The sequence below is a fragment of the Cotesia glomerata genome, linkage group LG1, assembly GCF_020080835.1.
Source record: "Cotesia glomerata isolate CgM1 linkage group LG1, MPM_Cglom_v2.3, whole genome shotgun sequence".
In the NCBI taxonomy this organism is placed as follows: domain Eukaryota; kingdom Metazoa; phylum Arthropoda; class Insecta; order Hymenoptera; family Braconidae; genus Cotesia; species Cotesia glomerata.
The window spans coordinates 10,007,346-10,030,418 of NC_058158.1; the positions used below are offsets into that span (position 1 = coordinate 10,007,346).

The 23,073-nt window shown below is 30.3% G+C and overlaps 1 protein-coding gene and 2 long non-coding RNA genes across 5 annotated transcripts in view; 2 read left to right on the forward strand and 1 right to left on the reverse strand.

The window, feature by feature from the left end:
• LOC123275143 (E3 ubiquitin-protein ligase TRIM9) overlaps window positions 1–23,073 on the forward strand; it is a 119,316-nt gene that overhangs the window by 65,421 nt on the left and 30,822 nt on the right. The gene's annotated exons all lie outside the window — the stretch shown is intronic.
• LOC123275149 overlaps window positions 1–23,073 on the reverse strand; it is a 44,043-nt gene that overhangs the window by 18,456 nt on the left and 2,514 nt on the right. Inside the window, exon 2 of the long non-coding RNA XR_006511638.1 lies at window positions 12,924–13,087. This is a non-coding gene — a long non-coding RNA (uncharacterized LOC123275149). The remainder of the gene's footprint in view (window positions 1–12,923; window positions 13,088–23,073) is intronic.
• Window positions 4,049–15,089, forward strand: LOC123275150. Its single transcript, XR_006511639.1, has 4 exons — window positions 4,049–4,322; window positions 9,212–9,218; window positions 13,045–13,051; window positions 15,079–15,089. It is a non-coding gene; the product is annotated as an uncharacterized LOC123275150 (long non-coding RNA).

Consider the following 23,073-nt stretch of genomic DNA (forward strand, 5'->3'; position numbering starts at 1 on the left):
CCTTCTCAGTATACAATCACTTCTCTAGTGTTTTGTTATCGTTTCTTTGGCGAAAACCAGTCAGGGGTGAATATGATTTTTTGAGATGCTCGTTTTTCAAGCTCTCCCTTTTTATATAAAGCTAAAAAAGTTAAGGGAGGTTAAGGAGAAGTCAACGAGGGTGAAGAGATTCCTGATGAGATTGCTTGAATTTTCTTACCGTGTTTTTTATTGTATGTGTATAAATAAAAGCACTGGAACGATATGTGCTTGTTTAAAGCACACGTCCTACCTACTTTTTTTATAATTTATTCCTCTCGAGTGAATTGTTCTATAATTTATTTTCAGAGGTGAATCCATGAATCGGCAGTTAATTTCCAGTCAAATATGGTTTATAATTCAAATACAAACTCGCATGCCCAAATTGAAATACGATTGAATGATTTATGAGGAAAAATTCACATCTGATTGATGAAAAAAAGGAAAAAATTTTACGTTCAAATATTTAAAATTGACGATTTCGTTTTATATACTCGCTGCATATTCAAATAATTCATAAAAAAATTTTACTCTCGATTAATCAGTTTTAAATATAAGTTAATAATAAAACTATCAACCTTGCAGTTACTATGTGACTGCCGTGACTTGTAAACTATAAATAAAAAAAATTTTGTTTTATTAAATAATGAATTTTGTTAAATTGCACTGTACTTTTTTAACTATTGACGTTTTTAAAGATATAAGCTCATCCCGATGTTACACTCATCAAAAGCTTTCATTTGAGTACACACATGCATTTTCATATATTTTTCATATATATATATATATATATATATATATATATATATATATATCATATATATAAATATATAAAAAAATGATGTGGGTACTTAAATGAAAGGTCTTGATGAGTATAATATCGAGATGAGTTTATATCTTCAAAAATGTCAATAGTTCAAAAGATGGCAAAGTCAATTCTTAATTATTGACATTTTTTAAGATATAAGCTCATCCCGATGTTACACTCATCAAGAGCTTTTATTTGAGTACCCACTTGAATTTTTGATATATTTTTCATATATACATATATATAATATATATAAATATATGAAAAATTGATGTGGGTACTCAAATGAGAGGTCTTGATGAGTGTAACATCGAGATGAGTTTATATCTTCAAAAATATCATAAGTTAAAAAGACAGCAAAGTTAGTTCTTAATTATTGACATTTTTTAAGATTTAAGCTCATCCTGATGTTACACTTCCTACTACATCAAGAGCTTCCATTTGAGTACCCACTTGCATTTTTGATATATTTTTCATATACACATATATATAATATATAATATATATATATATATATATATATATATATATATATATATATATATATATATATATATATATATATATAAATAAATATATGAAAAAATGATGTGGGCACTTAAATGAAAGGTCTTGATGAGTGTAACATCGGGATAAGCTTATATCTTTAAAAATGTCAATAGTTCACGAGATTCAAGGTCATTTCTTAATTATCTATCTAGAGATAGAGTATTTTTGAATGCAGTCTAAATACTTATCATCATAAATTGACTATCGGTGAGAATGATATGAAACCATGAAAAGGCACAAATTCAAGTCAAGACCTTTGCAATGACACTAAATTTCACTAAAAAAATCGATTTTATCATATAAAATACACTGGCCACAAAATTTAGCTTATTCTTTTAATAATATAGATTATTTGAATTCATATTTTTTTCTAAAGATAAATTTCTATCGACAAATTTCTCTGTAAATTTCTTGATAAAATTTAAGTTCGGAATATAAAATTGAAAATTTTATTTACGAGGTAAGTTGAGAATTTATGAGTGAAAAAAAGCAAAACTGAGGAAGGAAAAATACGGCAGGTTAATTGATAAATAATTTAAAAAAGTTGAAATATTATTTTAACCTAATATAAGGAAAACGTTTAGCTTGTGAGAGGAAAGTTCTGCGTCTTAAAAAGAATATCCAAAGAAATGGCTTGGAAAGTTAAATTTAATGGAATAAGTTAGAGTGTCAGGTGGAGTTTTCAAGTGAAAAACAAGCCGAATCGAGTTACGTTGTGGTCGTAGGCCAATTTAACTCTGTAGTATTAAAGTAGAAAAGAAAAAAAAATTATTTGATAAAGATATATGCATTCTATTTATATTTCTTTGTATTTATGTATCTTCGGGAGATAAATTTAATGTTCAGCAATGTATATAATATCAACTGAAGGATATAATAAATGATTAAGAAAGTGTATAGACGATGTACACTATATATTATTCGTGACTGGATGATTAAGGGAGATCACGATCGCAACATTTGATTCTTATATTCACACGGTTGCCTTTATATTGGTGTTATTGGTCCTGTCGCTGTTTCAATCGCGAACTGATGGACTGTCGCAGGTTATTATGATAGTTTAAATATATTACCCTTTGGCCAATGTCAGTCGAATAGAGAATGGAGCAGACCTCGGATAAAATATATTCCAGACTTTCAGTCAACCCGTCGATCTTACTTGAATAAGGAACGCACACTAATGTCCAAGCAAATTACTTTGTCTTTCTGCGATTCTAAACTGACATGACGTCGTATATACAGATATAGAGATTTATGTAGAAAAAAAAATAAGATAAAGATTTTCACTCTTTGAATTTGACTGCTACCAGACTATCTTTCTTTATATTGAATTTATGAGAATTGAGCACAAGAAGAAAACGCACGTGATAAAATGCCTTTATCGCATTTTTCTTTGTTGTGTCTTGAGAAAGTCTTGATCGTAAGGAAACAATATCAATAATTTTAATGATATAAAAAGATTATATTTACTTCTTTTTTCAAAATAAATACTATAAAAGTCATGATTTTATCAAAGTAAATATTTTATAGATGAAATTTTATTCAAATAAATTCAACAGCGAATATTCGATAGCGAGATATTTAATAAAAATATTTCAGTAAGAATTTTTTAATTTTGATTGTTGGAAAAAAATCTGTTTGATTTAAATTTAAATTTATCAGGGTTTAATTACAAGTTATTTGATAAAGAATTTTTGCGCTAAATAACTGTAATACTAGTAACCTGGCAGTCACTATGTGACTGCCGAGACTTGTGAACTATAAATAAATAAAATTTTGTTTTATTACATAACTTTTGTAAAATTGCACTGTAATTTCTTAAATATTGACTTTTTTAAAGGTATAAGCTCATCCCGATGTTATACTCATCAAGAGCTTTCATTTGAGTACCCATATGCATTTTCATATATTTTTTATAAATACAAATATACACTGATAAAAAAATTAACTTGACTCAAGAGCCAAATTCTTGAACCAAGAATACCATTTTGAAGAAAATTATTTTCTTGAGTCAAGAGAATAAATTCTTGAGCTAAGAAATTATTCTTGGTCTAAGAAAATTTTCTTGAGTCAAGAATTTATTCTCTTGATTCAAGAAAATCATTTTCTTCAAAATGGAATTCTTGGTTCAAGAGTTTGGCTCTTAAGTCAAGTCAATTTTTTTATCAGTGTATAAAATATAAAAATATATGAAAAATTGATGTGGGTACTCAAATGAAAGGTCTTGATAAGTGTAACATCGGGATGAGCTTATATCTTTAAAAATGTCAATAGTTTACAAGATATTTGTTAAAATGCCCCGTACTTTCTTAACTATTAACTTTTTTAAAGATATAAGCTCATCCCGATGTTACACTCATCAAGAGCTTTCATTTGAGTACCAACATGCATTTTGATATATTTTTCATATATAAATATATATAATATATACAAATATATGAAAAATTTATGTGGGTACTCAAATCAAAGTTCTCGATGAGTGTAACATCGGGATGAGTTTATATCTTCAAAAATATCATTAGTTGACAAGATACCAGGTCAATAAAGTCAGTTCTTAATAATTATTGATATTTTTTAAGATCCAAGCTCATCTCGATGTTACACTCATCAGGAGCTTTTATTTAAGTACCCACATGCATTTTGATATATTTTTCATATATACAAATATATAATACTAGCATTTACCCGCTGCTTCACTCGCGTTGAAGTCCTTCGATAAATATCAAAGATCATTACATCCCAATAGAACTGAATCAATGTGATTCTAATTTTTTGACAAACAATTTTTTTATCTTTCGTAAAAAATAATTTTTTTTCTTTAATAAAAAGTATCCTATGTTACTTCTAATACTTCCAAGAATATGTGTACAAAGTTTCATGATGATCAGTTAAGTCGTTTTTGCGTGAAAGCGTAACAAACAAACTTACATTCACATTTATAATATTAGTAAGGATACATAAATATATGAAAAATCGATGTGGGAATTCAAATGAAAGGTCTTGATGAGTGTACCATCAGAATGAGCTTATATCTTTAGAAATATCAATAGTTTACGAGATACAAGGTCATTTCCTTACTATGTATCTATAGATAGAGCATTTTCAAATGCAGCTTAAATATTTATCATCATAAATTGACTATTGATTGGCAACAAAATTTTGCTTATTCTCTTATTAATATAGATTATTTATTGCAAAAAAAAGAAGTATTATCTATTGAATCATTAAACATTTTATTTCTATTAGAAGTAAGTGTAATTTATTTTCCTTATACACTATTTATTTTCGAACAAAACAGCAGTCACCTGTGCTGACAGTAAAACATTATTACTGTTATGAAATTTGAAATGAATAATAAGAGAACGGTAACAATGGCAAAATATCTATTGTCGACTGGTGTATAAATGAACTGATAATGAATACTCTGGAGTAATAACAGTATTCAATAGTCGAATATTATTATATAACAGAGGGTCCTGGTCGGTATTATATGTAATGATAAGCAGTCGAATGTTGAATATGGAGAACGGAGCAGAGAGGATGTAGAGCATATAGAACTCGGGATATCACGAAGAGAGGATTATTATTCAATTATTGTTGTGAGTTAATTGAGCCATAGGCGCGTGTCGTTATCCCTGAGGAAAGTGATCCCGGGGGTAGGATTGATACCATCTAGCCGTTTGGCCGAGTGTGCTCTAACGCTCCCTTAGAGTAACCTAACCCTTGTAGCCCGATTTCAAACGCACCGCACCAGTATGCCACTGTACATACATCAAGCACACCAAAAACACCAGCTCACAGATATATATGATACAACTAGCGCCTGTCCACAATGGAGAAGTAGATGCAACAACAACCGACATGAAACGATGTACGATCGAGCGTGCAGACTCTATACTACTGGGCTGGGTGACCGGCAGTTCGTAAGCTCGTTAGCGCCATGGAAACGTGAACATGACCATGAGCTTCTCTTCTACTGTCCTACTATTCGCTTTACATTTCCGCAATGCCTACGATCCCTGTTTCATGTCTCTAATTACGATTAATGCTCGATACGCTTGATCAATGATACACCCTGCATTTTGGTAAACTTTCTATCCAATTCATATCCAATTACATTGCATCACAGACTCTTCTGGTTTTTGAATTCAGAAAAAATAAATAAAATTCAAATATTTCAATCGACAAATTCGGCATAAAATGCTCGGTAATATATTTTTATTGATAAAATGTTGTATTGCCGGGATAAAAGCTTGAAGCTCTTTTCAGTGCGCACTGATATGCCTGAAAAATATTTGATGCTTTGCAGTCAATCATTTTAAAATATTCACTCGATAGCGTCTGATCTATAAAACCAACTACCGTGCAACGGCGCAATATAATTTCTTTATTTTTATATTCAAAAATTAAATTAAAAAAATATTATCCAGAAAATTTATTGAATTTAAAATTTAACTCATAATTTTTCTTATCAATTAAATTTTGGTAATCTTAAAGTCTCTTTGAAGCAATTTAAGAACATATTTCTCGGCATAAAAAATATGATGAGGAAAAAATAGAAGAAAAAATTTTGAATATTTTTATATGCAAAAATCAAATTAAAAAAACATTATTCAGAAAATTTATTGAATTTAAAATTTAACTTATAATTTTTCTTATCAATTAAATTTTGGTATTCTTAAAGTCTCCTTGAAGAAATTTAAGAAAATATTTCTCGTTATTTAAAATATGATGGGGAAAAAATAGTGGAAAATATTTTTGGTATTTTTATATGTAAAAATTGAATTAAAAAAATATTATCCAGAAAATTTATTAAATTTAAAATTTAACTTATAATTTTTGCTAACTTCAATGAAATTTTAGTATTTTTAAAGCCTCCTTGAAGCAATTTAAGAAAATATTTCTCGTCATTTAAAATATGATGGGGGAGATATAGAAGAAAATATTTTGGGAATTTTTATATCCAAAAATTAAATTTAAAAAATATCCAGAAAATTTATTTAATTTAAAATTTAACTCATCATTATTGCCAACATTAATGAAATTTTGGTATTCTTAAAGCTTCCTTGAAGCAATTTAAGAAAATATTTCTCGTCATTTAAAATATGATGGGGGAAAAATAAAAGAAAATATTTTGAGAATTTTTATATGCAAAAATCGAGTTAAAAAAATATTATCCAGAAAAATTATTGAATGTAAAATTTAACTCATAATTATTGCCAACATTAATGAAATTTTGGTATTTTTAAAGCTTCCTTGAAGTAGTTTAAGAAAATATTTCTCGTCATTTAAAATCCAACGGAAGAAATAGAGACAAAGATGTTGAGTTCTTTTCTGTGAAAAAAAATCGAAGATACTCTCGTACTGTTAATTATTCTAATTTAGCGTAGAGTACTAATGAAATTAAAGAAAGTTTTGCGTATCTGGTCGAGCGACAAAGAAAATTTTGTTAATTAGAGTTAATACATTTAAACTCAATCCAGTAGCAAAAAACTTAATTATTGCGCCTTCAGAACTAATAATATGAAATAATAATAATTATAGTTGTTATATTATAAATATGGTTATTATACATAATAGAAAAAAAAGTAAAACCGATGGAAAGAAGATTAACGATGACGAGAAGATTATTCTTGGCACGGTAGTGAAGAAATAAAAAAAAAGAAAATACGCAACATGGTAGTAGACGTTATGGAGGTAAAAATATATTTATATTTGTGGATGTGAATGTGTGTGTATAGTATAGAAAAAGAAAAGGATGATGATGCAGTTGTGTATATGGGAATCGAGAGATAGAAAGAAAGTATATAGAAAAGACTGCAGAGAAGAATGGTAGAATAAAATAAGTAAAAGACAAGCATGAAAAGCGAACCTTCAGGCGAAGCACGAGTAACTAAAAAGATTACGAAGAAACGGACGAGTTTCGCAAGAAGTTTTTGCGCTAGCGGTATTTAGAACGTTTTTTTTTACATTTATTCTCCTCCTTTTTTTTTCATTATTTATCCCCCATTCCTCGAGGTGTAGGTGAACTCAGAAGTTTGGCGACTGCTATGGAATGTAATTTACACAAAGTATACATTTCATTGTTTTTTTTTTTTATAGTTTTGGCTGCTTTAACTGTATTGGTAAATATTCAGCAACTGGATAAAAATTACTAATAACTTTTCTTACTTGTGAAGAAATTTTTAATATGACCTAATATGCCCATATGTAATTTTTTTATCAAAGATAGTGCTGAAAATTTCTAACAGAGGGCGTATGATCGCTGAATCTTCTCTTAACAAGAGATTTGAGTTTAAAGTATTAAGTTATAAAATTGAAAACTAAAAACTAGATTAAGCCAAGTTAAAAAAATTTTCACGAATATATTTTCTCATCTTACTTCACTAGAAGGATTTATAAACTATCAATAATTTAATTTATATGAAGACAATTATTTAATTTATTAAATTTTAATAAATATTTTTTATTATTCAAGAAACATTTATTTGGGAGGAAAGTACATTTATTAATAGTTAACAAATATTTATTAACAGTTAATAATTATTTGCATTAATTATACTACATTATAATAACGTTTATTGTAAAATACCAAATTCTATCACAGCTCACAATTATCTTTTATATTTTTAAATATTAAAAACGTTTATTTATTTAGTGAATTTAATTATTATCATGTATTCCAGCTATAGGGTTATAAAAAGTGTCAAAAGAAAATTCCTATTTTTGCTCTTATTATAAATAAATACGAGCTGTTACTCGCCCGCTGGGCGCTTTATAGAATTGCATTTTTAGATCTAGACTTGAAATTTAATTAGAATATTGTTTTGACTTGCACAGATTCTAAATTTTATCGATTTGGCATGTACCTTTTATCCATGTAATTATTCTAGCTAATATTCATTGTAACTTTCAATGTGCAATCATTATAACATTCCCGTGTCTTTCTTACAAAAATGAATAATAATTGATATGAAAATAGTATATTACAACCCAAGGCCAGAAAGTTCGGCTACGCTTCGGCCATCATATTACATACGTCAGGGTATCCAACATTCTGGTCATGGGTTGTATACTATTTTTCTTGCTCTCCAGCCGAAAGTACGCAACCCCGCGGAAGGGGTTTTGCTAAACCGAGGCGAAGCCGAGGTTTTGCCGGGCGTGAGGGGGGCGCCGCCCGACTTTTGCAAAGCCGAGGCTTTGCTGGACGGGGCGGGTATAAAAAAAAAAAAAAAATAAAAGTTAATAAATTGAAAAAAAATGTTATTTTAAACTTTACTAACAAATGCTCTGATTAAGAGTGATATCATGCACAGAATTTGTCACAAATATTTAAACTCATTCTAATTACAGAATTTATTTTTTTAAGTTGATTAAAAATTAGTTTTTAATTAGAATTCGACGGCTAAGAAAGATTGAAATTAAATTATTACAAGTTTGTAGAGTACATGGATCGTTTTATAAACATTGCTTTACTAACTATCAAAATATAAAAAAAAGCAAATAAAATTCACAAAACTATTATGTTTTATTTTTTAAACTTTTTATATAAATTATTTGTGCAGTATTATTATTAAATAGTTCACTAACAATGATCTAGTTAAAAATTATTTTTATTTTTTTGACATTTTTTGGTTAGTTTATGCGCTGACATGTTACATACAGACGATGTTGTTACTGTTATATATACAGTTGAAACTCGCTGTATAGGCCGGTCGCGCCACGAAAATGCGAAAGAAAGCGAGGTTCTGTGCTGCCGAGCCAGAAAATATGCGTAGCGCGCATGCGTTAGAGCAGGCCATAAAAGTTGCTCTTCCTGGAGTAAATTGCTGCCAGGAAGAGCGTACTTTCGGCTAGGAGAGCAAGAAAAAAAAATTTTTAATGAGCATTGAAAGTTTCAGTTATAGTATATTACATACCTAGGCCAGTAAAATAAGAAAAGTCTCAGATCACATGTAATTGTTGGCCGAGGCGAAGCCGAGGTTGACAAACATGTGATCTGAGACTTTCTTATTTACTGGCCAAGGTGTGTATACTATTTTTCTGCTCGACGTAGCCGGAATGTGGCAACTTTGTTTAGCGCAGCGGCCAGAAAGTTGCCACTTTCCGGCCGGAGAGCAGAAATAGTATATTACACACCTAGGGAAGTAAAGTAAGAAATGTCTTAGATCACATGTAATTGTTGGCCGAGGCGAAGCCGAGGTCAACAAACATGTGATCTGAGGCTTTCTTATTTACTTCCCGAGGAGTGTATACTATTTTTTTGTCCGACGAAGGCGGAAAGCGGCAACTTAGTTTAGCGCAGCGGGACGAAAGTTGCCACTTTCCGCCCGGAGGGCAAAAAAAGAAATTGCAGGTCTCATAAGTGAAGAAATCTGCCTAGTATATAAACATAACCAATAGAATTAAAAAATTTATTTTAAACAAATGACAATCAAATAGAATAAATTTAATTACAATAAAAATTCATTATTTCTAAGTTAAAAAAATATAGGTTCCGGATAAGTAATCATAACCATATCATATACTAAAACCTTCTCTAAAACACGCTGCATCTTATGGTATAAGTATTATTCTGATCGGTTTAGTAGTTTTCGCAGTATAACCGGACAAAAAAAACCGGCTCTCCATTTATTAGTATAGATTTTTTAATAGTTGGCAAATATTCATTAACTATTAATAAATATTTATTAAATCCTATGATGTAAAAAAATCATTTATTAATAGTTAATAAAGCTCATTAAATTTAAACAAATCCTTCTATCAGTGTTTTCAGCTGTCGTTAATTATAAACGCTTATAAATTAAAAACAAACTCTTATCCATCTGGAAGTTTACGCTCGTGACACTAAAAGAAAAATTGAGTGTCAGCTATTTTTTAAAAATTTCTTTGATCTTTCTACTTAGTATGTTTGAGTGCCGCACTCATAACAATAATAATTATAGTAATAATAATAAAGACACACAGTACTTGTGTATTTTTGGCAAAAGTGTAAAAAAGCCAAAGTCGTTAGTGTCGTTGTATTAAAGTTATTTTTTTCGTGCGAAGATTGAAAATCAAGCACTGTCATCTCCTCACTCCAGGCTTTAGCACAGTGAAGTGTGTGTACTATACCGGAGGATAAAAAGCAAAAGAGAAGAATATAGTCGAGGTAGAGGGTCGAGTTCATGATGGAGGCCAAGCTCTTTTCTGAGAACGATTAATTTTACCCGTTCTCCTTCTTTCTTTACCACTTCTATACACATACCAACCATCGCCATCAGCGTACTCACTTGTCCTTTATCTTTATCTCGGTGTCCTCCCATTCCGCACAGTACTTTTACACTCGTTTTCTTGGTTGTAGTCGTAGTCGTAGTCGTAGTCGTAGTCGTAGTCGTAGTCGTAGTCGTCCAGAGTTTTGCGACACTCGACCCGCCAGGCGGCCGCCGTGTCTTGCTGTCGCGCGCGCCACCAAATAGAAACAGAAGGGAATTGCAATGCACCCTTTTAACACAAAAGCCTTGACTGTACTCGACGGAAGGTTCATCGTTGTCGCGTCCCGATCGTAATGAACTCTTCCTCTTTCCCTCTTCGTCTCATTTTACTTCTGTATACGTAGATAGATATAAAGGCTTTGAAACTATTCTTACAGACCTCAAACTATCTCCAACTCGTCTTTCTCCATTCCTCTCTGCCAGCCCTCAAGCCTTTATAACTATTGCTCTTGACGCCATGGCATTCCCTCGAGGATTCGCTTGAGAAAATGTCGGGATTCTGATGATGGTGTGGTTCCCCGTTGCTCCACTATCTGCTTTAAGGCAATCGCCCTTGTCTTCTTGTCTCTCGCAGCCTCCAGCTTTCCGAGAAGACTAATTGTCTAAATGGCGACATTACTTGATATCAAACCTTGATAATGAGAACTATCGACAAACCTCTATATGACAGATTCTCGAGTCCTTAAGTTATTGTTATCAATTACCCACATTTAACCAAGCTTTCACTAAAATACTACTTTTCTATACCAACAATAATCACCAGTAATTCCTTTTTAATCATTTTTAAAAACAATACTCAACAATATATCATTTTAAAATTCAAATTGTGAGTATCTCACTGTTAGTCAGAGATCCAATAGCTTAAGTTACAAAAACCTTGACATGTAACTAAAGAGGACCGGGTTCGATTCCCGACTTGGTTCTAATCTCTATTTTTTCAAAATTATTCTTTGCTTTCCATGTAATTATCTATATTATTAAGAGAATAAGCAGAATTTTATATGTATTTATATGATAAAATTGATTTTATAGTTAAATTTGGTATTGTTGGAAAAGTCTTGACCTGGAATTGTGCCTTTTCATAGTTTTATATCATTTTCACCAATAGTCAATTTATGATGATAAGTATTTAGGCTGAATTTGAAAATGCTCTACCTATAGATACATAATTAAGAAATGACTTTGAATCTCGTGAACTATTGACATTTTTAAAGATATAAAATCATCCCGATGTTACACTCATCAAAAGCTTTCATTTGAGTACCCACATCATTTTTTCATATATTTATATATTTATATATATGTATATATGAAAAATATATCAAAATGCATGTGGGTACTCAAATGAAAGCTCTTGATGAGTGTAACATCGGGATGAGCTTATATCTTTAAAAACGTAAATAGTTAAAAAATTACAGTGCAATCTAACAAAATTAATTATATAATAAGCCCAAATTTCATTTATTTATAGTTCACAAGTCACGGCAGTCACATAGTGACTGCAAGGTTGCTAGTTATTCATTTAATCTATTATTTAAATATGGATAAATTTAACGAGAATTCCCAATCACATTTAATGTCTTGCTTTGTCAGAAAATCACGACTAAAAAATTCAGCAAATTGAGCAGTTACAAAAGAACAAAATTACACAGAGCCCCTCTAAAACGTCAAATAAAACAAAGCTAGAGGTTATTTTTGAGCTTTTGTCTCCATTAATTATTTTATTTTATTTTCCTTTTAATTTCACAGTCAATTATTTAAATACATTGTGGAGAATTTTAGCTCGGAATTGCGTTAAGTCCCAGGACGAAAATACCGGTGATTTAGGGGCTGCATATCGGCTAGGGTAACTCCCTATCTGCAGTTACTCTCCACCCCGTACACTAGTCGGATTTATAAGTTCTCTCATACTCTTACTACCACTACAACTACAACTGCAACTATTATTATTATATCGCTGGCTCTGCTAGAATGTATAGTCATACCGATTGTAACCATAAGAGTTCAGAGTCCAGAGTCCAGCATGTAGTCAATTTCGCGTATGTATAGACATATATGTCGTAGTATGTCTGTATAAATCTCTATATCTACTAGCGTATAATACTGTTTCATACACTTCGCGATATTCCCGGTTTATCGGTGACTGGATTTACGAACTAACAGCGACGTCAACGTTACTCATGAACTATGGGCATACCACCGAGCAAGTAAACTCAAGCGAGCGCAGAAACGGACCATTCTGTTTAGTTCCATTCCCTCGAGGCATGATCGTATCGTTCGTGTTTCATACGTACCTTCTATATTCTATTCTATTCTGTCTCTACTCTGCTACACTATTGCCATCGCGATTGCTATTCCTGTTGCTGTTGCTTTTACTATTGCTATTGCTATTGCCGGTGCCAGCAAGGAATCAAGACACGACGTGTCGAGTTATCGCCTCCAATCGATTCTTGCCATGCTAAAAAATTCACTAAAAATATAAATCCTGGAGATAAGCGAAGAAAGAACGAATACAAACTATCAAAACAATAAATACACATATATATATTTATATACAGATGAAAGTTTAAATCTCAACTCAAAGTCACGTATGTTTTTTGATCTTTGATCTGGATTTTCCTTTGTTGAAAATATGTAAAAACATAAAATGTTTCGTCGGTTGAAATAGATTTTTCCGTATAATATTTGTCTCTTTACATTTATATAATCATAAATTTATTTTCATGTTATTCATAGTTTACACAAGCGATACACAGAAAAGAAGGTTCACTTGAGCCAAATAAATATTTTTCTTCATAATTATTTTCGTGAGCGAAAAAAAAAATTTTTTTTTGACAAGAAATTTCACTTATTCTAACAAAATTAACTCTCCTGCTTTAAGAAATACGTATCTTGATCCAAGAAAATTTATTTAAGTCAAGGAACTCTTGTTGTTTTGAGAGAATTCAGCCTCGAAGCTCCAAAAAATTTAGTTCTTGATAGAAGTAAATTTTCTTGTCTTGAGAAAATTTCTCTCTTGCTCCAAAAAATTAAATATAAAGATAGAAATAAATTTTCATAAATATTTTTATTGATTAATATGTCAAATAAGAAGATCAAATAATATTGAATTTTTTTTTTTCATTCAATATGTATAGTTGCACGCTAAAATAATATAAAATGGGTATCAAATATTCAAGAGAAAAATTTTCTCAAGGTGAGAAAATTTTTTTCTCAGCTAAAGTAGGTGGCGCTGCTTCCCTAAAGTATCTAAAAATCTTGATCAAATATAAAAATCTATCGTATCAAGTATTAATGATAATTTGAATTAAGAAAAAATGACTTCCACCAAGAATAGAATTTCAAGAAAATTTTTTACTTCGGCCAACACAACTTCGGTTTTCCTTCAGGCACCCGAAAATTTTCTTGAGCCAAGAATTTTGTTCTCCAGTCAACAAATTTTTCTTTCTGTGTACGTATCTTGATCCAAGAAAATTTATTTAAGTCAAAAAAATTTTATTTTGAGAAAATTCAGCCTCTTGCTCCAAAAAATTTAGTTCTTTATAGAAGTAAATTTTCTTGTCTTGAGAAAATTTCTCTCTTGTTCCAAAAAATTAAATATAAAGATAGAAGTAAGTAAAATTAATATTTTTATTGATTAACATGTCAAATGGGAAGATCAAATAATATTTCATCATTTTTTTTCATTCAATATGTATAATTGCACGCTAAAATAATATAAAATGAGTATCAAATATTCAAAAGAAAAATTTTCTCAAGATGAGAAATTGGGCCAAGAAATTTTTCTTTCTGTGTATGTGTTATTTTACTTGATAAATTGTTGTTATAAAAAATATTTTCCCTCTACTTTTACCTTCATGGAAATTTAAAAATTAAGAATATAGTCGTATATATTCGGTAATAAATCGGATTACTCTCCCTCAGCCCTAAATGAAATATTAAGAGACTAATGTTTGGATTTATTAGGATTATTTAAATTAAATAGTACAAGTCAAGTATAATATTATTAAATCAGGATATTGGTAATGAAATTTAATAAATTTTTTATATTAAATAACTTAATAAACGAAATAAGATTTTAAAGTGCGATCCTGTTCTACAGTCTACAGTAGAAGTAGAGGAATAGTTAATCGCATCCACTTTCACAGTTGACTCACCGCCTTAGCTTATAATTCTCCTGAGACTCACACTGCATCGTGTTGATAGGATACGCGAATGTAGAAGACGAGGACCAAAATTTAAAGCTACTCCAGTATATCGAGTTACAATCACGTGTTTTATCACGTACGGAGTCTTGTGTTGGTCGTTCGTTACTGCCAGGGATCGGGTCGTAAAATATCCTAAAAATTTATCGCTCCAAACCGAAAAAATACAGCCTTAATTTTTTTTTTATGTAGAAAATAAAAATAGGGAATAAAAAAGGAAAAAAATAAATTGTAACGCAGTAAGTGAACCCCAGTACCCCGCAATAAGACTTGTAACGGTGAGTAACCAAATATAATACATACAAGCTTCTCTAAAAACATCGGGCACCCTCCTCATTCATTCCTTACCCTCGGTTCGGCTCGTCGCTCCTCTACATGGTGTAACACCCCCTGTACCGCCGAATTTCCAGCTACACGTGCTCTCCTGGAAAGCAGGGGTGTCTGATGGGTGCGATTACTTTCCCCTGAAAATTTCACTTGGTGAATAAACGCTCAGGCTGATATGTACTACTGATGTTGTGTTGTTATTGATGTTGATGTTGATGCTCGCCGAGAGATGAAAGAGATGAGGATTCAACGCGTTTTATTTATTTATTTAGCAACAGCCCTCCGACATACATCAAATGCTAAATCCATTAAGCTTTGAATTTTAAAATCATTTTTTATTTTTTTTTTTTATTATCCTCAATCAACATTCATATTAATTATATGTTTTTAATGATGTTTTGATTAAAGAAAATATTTATCTGCGCACCAAAGTAGAGATGGGCTTAATTAATCTGGAAGAAATTAAATATATTTACTTGAAAAGAATTAGTAAGATTCTGAGTAAATTAATTTTATAATCAGAAAAAAATTTTTTTCATACTTATGAATAAATAAAAAATATGTTTTATTATACAAATGAAAGAGCACAATATTTAAGGAAGGTAAAAAAATCAAAATTACTTTTTTACCCAAATTAAAAAAAAAATATTTTGAGGGTTTTTTTTTATTAATAAGTAACCTTGTACTCTCTTAAATCGAAATAGTGACTACAGTGGCTATTCACTATTTTTGCAGTGTAGAGTAGATCACTAATTCAAATAGTGGTATACTTTTCACTACTAAATAGTGAATAGTCACTACTTCATAGTCGAAAGTCACTATTTCGATTTAATAGAGCAGTCACTAAGACTGCCGTGACTTGTGAATTATAAATAAATAAAATTTTGCTTTATTAAACAATGAATTTTGTTAAATTGCACTGTACTTTTTTAACTATTGATGTTTTTAAAGATATAAGCTCATCCCGATGTTACACTCATCAAGAGCTTTCATTTGAGTACCCACATGCATTTTTATATATTTTTCATATATACATATATATAATATATATAAATATATGAAAAATTGATGTGGGTACTTAAATGAAAGGTCTGGATGAATATAACATCGAGATGAGCTTATATCTTTAAAAATTTCAATAGTTCACAAGATACAAGGTCATTTCTTAATTATGTTAAATTGTACCATACTTTTTTTACTATTGAAATTTTTAAAGATATAAGCTTATCCCGATGTTACACTCATCAAGAGCTTTCATTTGAGTACCCACATGCATTTTTGTATATTTTTCATATATACATATATATAATATATATAAATATATGAAAAATTGATGTGGGTACTCAAATGAAAGCTCTCGATGAGCGTAACATCAAGATGAGCTTATATCTTTAAAAATGTCAATAGTTCACAAGATATAAGGTCATTTCTTAATTATGTATCTACAGAGCATTTTCGGATGCAGCCTAAATACTTATCATTACAAATTGACTATTGGTGAGAATGATATGAAACCATGAAAAGGCACAACTCCAGGTCAAGACTTTTCAAACGATACCAAATTTAACGATAATAATTTTATAATATAAATACACCACAAAATTTTGCTTATTCTCTTATTAATATAGATTATTTACCTAAAAACTTCAAAATATAAACAGACTACTATAAATTAAACTAACACCCAAATTTAATAGCTACAGAAAAATTTACGTACCTATAAAAAAATTCGACAAATAAAAAGACTTTTAAAATATTTTTTATTCTAAAAAATTAAAAAATTATTATTTTTTGTTTAGTCTCAGAGATCTAGAATAATTCAAACTATCGACTAAAGTATATTATGACTCACAGTAAACCTATCTAATGATGATGATAACAATAACAGTAATGGGAGTTATTAATAAAGCATTATCGGTAAACCAGAGGAGTGCATATAGTACAATACATGAATAATCGGATCAGCAAAATCTGGATGGTAATTCCCAAGGCAACCACACTAACACTGCGCCGGGGCATATTTCTCGAAGAAACATACATCGGGATGAGGATGAGAGTCGCTTTTGATGCCGAGTGCACTGAACACCATTTATGAAGCTTAGGCATATGTGCAAGAGGCATATAGCGTGGGTGAAAACCCGCAGGGGGATTTTACATCCACACGTACGACGTCTCTTCACATACAACCACGCGAGTGGAGATGATGTTCATGCAGACAGGGGGATGAAAATGGGTGTAGGGGCTGCTGCGGGCACAGGTCCAGACAGGCGCAGTGAATTCTCCGGCACGCGGCTGAGCGAGAGGAAAAACACCACGGGATTTTACATACTTGTCGTACTTGTTGTATCTATCTCTGTAATACACATATTAGAGGGAGACAAAGAAGCGAGAGGAGATAAGGACAGATGTAAACACAGATACTGGGAAAGAGACGAAGTAGTATTTTATAGGAGGTGAGAGCGGCAGAAGCAGCATCGTGTTTACGCTGGGGCGTATCTACATTGCCACGGGGCTCGTGGGCTTCAAGAGTAGAGCAGAAGGATGGCTTATGGTTGAAGGCAAGATAGAGAGACTGCCTCAAGGGGATGAGAGAGAAAATGAAAGAGAAAGAGTAGCGGCTGGAGGGTGAATGTGGATTTGAACTTGGGGTGAGAGAGCGAAAGTGAGAGAAAGAGAGAGAGAGAGAGATAAATGCCGGGACAAAGGCTCCTTTACCTTGAAGGGGTGAATCGCGTGGTCTGGCAGTCGACGATAACAGGCGCGAGGTCTTATGTCCATGTGAATATATATCTGGGTACAAACGACCCAAATGAATTTCTCGACGGCGGGCATGGCGAGGAAAGGGGCACAGGGATACCACCGGTGACCAATTATTCCGTGGCACGAAACCAAACCAAACGATTGTTTCCCTCGCACGAGAAAATGATTATGGATAAAGAGAGGGTCAAATGGACTTGATTTCATTCTTTTACTTTCTTAGATAATATATACGGTACATATGTTTGTATATAATATACATATAAATTAATGTGCAACCCGGATCTCTGCTGTTACTAATGTTGAATTATCATGACTGACTGATCTGTCTTTCGTGATCGTTTACGCAAATATTACCGCACGAAATGCGGTAAGATAAAGAGAGTGATGAATTACCCTCCTTTTTCATAATCTCGTTATTGCTATTATGCTTCAGAATGGAAATTTAATTTTTTATTGAGCTTGAAGCTACGATTAGTGATTTGGAAGTTTTTATCAATTGAAAATTATTATCTTGCACTGATAGAAGGATTTGTTTATAGTTGAAAATATTTGTTAATATTTAACAAATCATTTATTAGAGACCACTTTTTAGTCCTTAATAAATGTTTCTTAGTATTTAAAAAGATTTATTAATATTTAATAAATTAATATCGGATTTATTAAATATAAACAAATCTTATTAAATACTAAGAAATATTTGTTTAATACTAAAATGTGGTCTTTAATAAATGATTTGTTAACTATTAACAAATATTTTTTAATACAAATAAATCTTTCTATCAGTGTGGAAAATAAAATTCTTGGGTCAAGAAAATTTGGAGCCTGAAGGAAGACCGACGTTGTGTTGACCGAAGTAAAAATTTTTTGAGAAATTCTATTCTTGGTGGAAGTAATTTTTTCTTAATTCAAATTATAATTAATATTTGATACAATAAATTTTTATATTTGATCAAGATTTTTAGATACTTTAGGGAAGCAGCGCCACCTACTTCAGCTCAGAAAAAAATTTTCTCACCTTGAGAAAATTTTTCTCTTGAATATTTGATACCCATTTTATATTATTTTGGCGTGCAATTATACATATTGAATGAAAAAAAATGATGAAATATTATTTGATCTTCCCGTTTGACATGTTAATCAATAAAAATATTAATGAAAATTTACTTCTATCTTTATATTTAATTTTTTGGAGCAAGAGAGAAATTTTCTCAATACAAGAAAATTTACTTCTATCAAGAACTAAATTTTTTGGAGCTTCGAGGCTGAATATTCTCAAAACAACAAGACTTTCTTGACTTAAATAAATTTTCTTGGATCAAGATACGTATTTCTTAAAGCAAGAGAATTGATTTTGTTGGAATAAGTTAAATTTCTTGTCAAAAAAAATTTTTTTTTTTCGCTCACAAAAATAATTAGGAAGAAAAATATTTTCTTGGCTCAAGTGAACCTTTTTTTCTGTGTGATTCTTGAAATAAGTTATAAAGAATTAAATAGAGAGATTATGCAAGAGTAATTCAATCTGAAATTGCAAAATCATATTTCATTCTGTAATTATATAGTCAATGTAGGTCAGGTGTATCACCTGTCATATGATTAAAAAATTCGCATAATTATAATTAAAAAAGGTCGCAAAAAATTTACTATTTTAAATAGGGATAATTAATATTTAGAGTGGCAAAAAAATTTTGAGGTGACAAATATACATATCGCTAAATTAAATTAACATAAAAGCATGTAATTGATATTAAACATCAAAGGATATTTTTCATTCGTTAAAAGACACTAATTGAATTGATTTAAAATAATACATTCGTTCATTTTATTTATAACTTCAAAGGAATTGACTTTCGTACCGAAAATATTAATCGCAAGTGGAATTTATTGAAAATTTTTCGTGAATTTTAGCTTTAATTGCAGGAGAATAATGGAAGCGTGGTGCAAAATAATGAAAACAGAATTTATTGGATACAGGATTGAATATCTATGAAATGGGTGGTAATTGAATAGTAAGATAATTTAAATGGAGCGAAAATTAATTGAAATCCTATCATCGAAGATGGGTGAGTCAAGAGAGAGACAGAGAGAGAGAGAGCGAGAGGGAAGATTGAGAAATTATTCATGGCAAGTCGTCGGTAGGGGCGGCAGGGATGGAAGAAGGTGTAACTTAATTACCCTCGGGCACGAATGGAGACATGAGTTTCCGTTATGCCAAAGAAGACTCCACTCGTGGCTAAAACGGGGGAGGATGAAGAATATGGAGTGAAAGATGGTGATGATTAAGTAAAGGTAAAAGTGGTAGGTCCGAAAGGAGAGAGGCTAAAGAAATAAATCGGCGGTGGTTGTCTTGCAAATTGAAACTAGCCATATAACAGGCCCGATAAACTAGTCAGGGGAGAACACTGACTAAGAGTCAGTAAGGACGAACCGAAGAATTATAAAGGTGTTTATATTTACCTGCTTTCCGTCTTTTACTTTACCGTCCGCGTTCTATAAGCTAACCACTATACTAATATCTCAAACGGAAATTTCAAATTTCATACCAAGCCGACACTCGTAAATGTCTCGTTTATTTGAAAGCTTTACGACCTTCTCGTTATTTTTAAATAATTCCACCAATTAACTAGCGGGATTTTATTTCACGCTGGTTCAAAGGATTTAGATTTGATTTAGAAAATTCCAATTAGAAAATTTCTTTACCCTTAATTTTGAAGTTATCAATTCTATGTACACTGATAGAAGGATTTAGTTCTATTTAATAAGATTTAATAACAGATACTAAATGATTTAGTAACAAACCTTTCATTACCAAATATTTAGTAATAAGTACTAAATCGCACTAATAGAAGGATTTATTAACTATTAATAATTTAATTTATTTGAAGATAATTATTTTAATTATTAAATTTTAATAAATATTTTTTAACATTCAATAAATATTTATTTGGGAGGAAAGTACATTTATTAATAGTTAATGAGTATTTATTAATAGTTAACAAATATTAACAGTTAATAAATATTTTGTTGAGTGAATTTGTTTCGCTTGCAATATCATATGATATGAAGATTGCTTATAAACAAAAATCATCTTTATAAATTATTTGCATTAATAAATTTACATTATAATAACGTTTATTGTAAAATACCAAATTCTATCACAGCTAATAATTATCTTTTATATTTTTAAATATTAAAAACGTTTATTTATTTAGTGAATTTAATTATTATCATGTATTTCAGCTATAGGCTTATAAAAAGTGTCAAAAGAAAATTGCTATTTTTGCTTTTTATTTTAAATAAATATTATTAACAGTTAACGAATATTCATTAACCATTAATAAATATTTATTAAAAGTTAATAAAGTTTATTAAATATAAACAAATCCTTCTATCAGTGCATTTATTAAAGCCCATTTAGTCCCACCTAATAAATATTTAGTAGTATTTAACAAATGATTTATTGCACCTCAATAAATTTTTTATTGGCATCAAAGAAATTAATTTTTTAACTAATTTTAGCGTGTAACCTAACTTTTCAACTTAAGATGAATCAAAATAATTTTAAGTAAAAATATAATGTATTTTAAAGAAAAGAATCTCGGTAAATTATATTTTTTTGCTTGAGACATTTACAAATTAAAAATTAAACAAGTTTTTAACAATCAATAATGGACAAATTGAAAAATGTAAACTAAACTCCACTGAGAAAAGACATAAATAGAAGCCATTTATTGGGAGTATGTATGTTTGTAAAGGTTTGATAAATCTCCGAAAATCGAGCTAAATAAAATAATTTGAGTCAGTGGTTATGTATCACATACACATTGGAATTAAAGTGTAGCTATCTACCGACAATACTTACCAAAGAAATATTTAGTACCTGTTACTAAATATTATTTGATGGAAATAAATATTTATTTCCATGTAATAAGGCTTTGTTTATATAAAGAAATCATTTATTAAACTGTAACAAATAATATTGATGGGCACAAAATATTTGTTTCTCCCAAATAAATGACTAAAAATTTTGTTACTAAATCATTCTATGAGTGTATTCAAATTATTTAATACGTATGTTTATTTTCAACTATAGTTTAATAGTTTGATTTAGAAAATTTTTTAATTATAGATGAGAAAAATCTAGACCAAGATATAGTTTTAAGTAATTGATACGTCCAATTTTATTTCACCGTACTATATTTTTGAATTCATAAGATCTTAATTTAATCTGCGAGCAATTAGACTATCACGATGATTAATTGAACTACTCTGGGGTATTTCCAGACTTTTTTTGCACATAATTAATGTGAAAAGCAGTCAAGATTTAATTTTTTGGATATTTAACTGCAGTAATAAAAAAATTATCTTGATTCAAGAGAGAAAATTTTAAACCAAAAATATTTTATTAATTTCCACCAAGTAAAAAATTTCTTGAATTAAGTAAAATTTATTTAAATAAAAAAAAATTTTTTTTAGCTTCAAAAGAAATTTTTTTAGCTTCAAAAAAATTTTTTTTTGAATTAAAATTTCCAAAGAGTTGAAGTTTTTAGTTTTAGTTCTTGGTACTGTCTTTTTTTATGTAAATCCCGCTGCAGTATACTATCAATTGAAATTCAAACATCCATATTTATAAATCTAGTCGACGAATACATATGTATGGATGTAAAAATAAATGTAGCGAATTTCTTTTCACTAAAAACAGTAGAATCTTTCCGTTCGGTTAGATTTGTTTTGATATTTTTGTTTTTGGTCGAGAGTACATGTATGTAATTGAATTTTATAGCTCTGGCTGGTTGTAAAAGAGATTTAGTTATTAATAGCAATAGACGAATGAATAAACGCGTGAATAACGAATATTAACAGCGGATATGTGCGGTCCAGTTGGTGCTAAAGCGTGAACCCACCGACCAACGAAAGCTCTTGGTCGACTCTCCACTCTCTTTACTATACTGGTCGTTGCCGCTGTGCGGTTTAGCGTCGCTTCGACCGCACTGACCACAAAGTCCGCCAGGGTATTGAAGGCACGATGTACTGTTATAGGAATAAAAGAACCAAATAAAAAGAGAGGAGAGGAGAGAAAGGAGCGGAGGAGTTGTAAGTAAATAAAAGTACTGGACCGGGAAACAGGGCTGAGTAAAGACGATAGCTTTGAGGT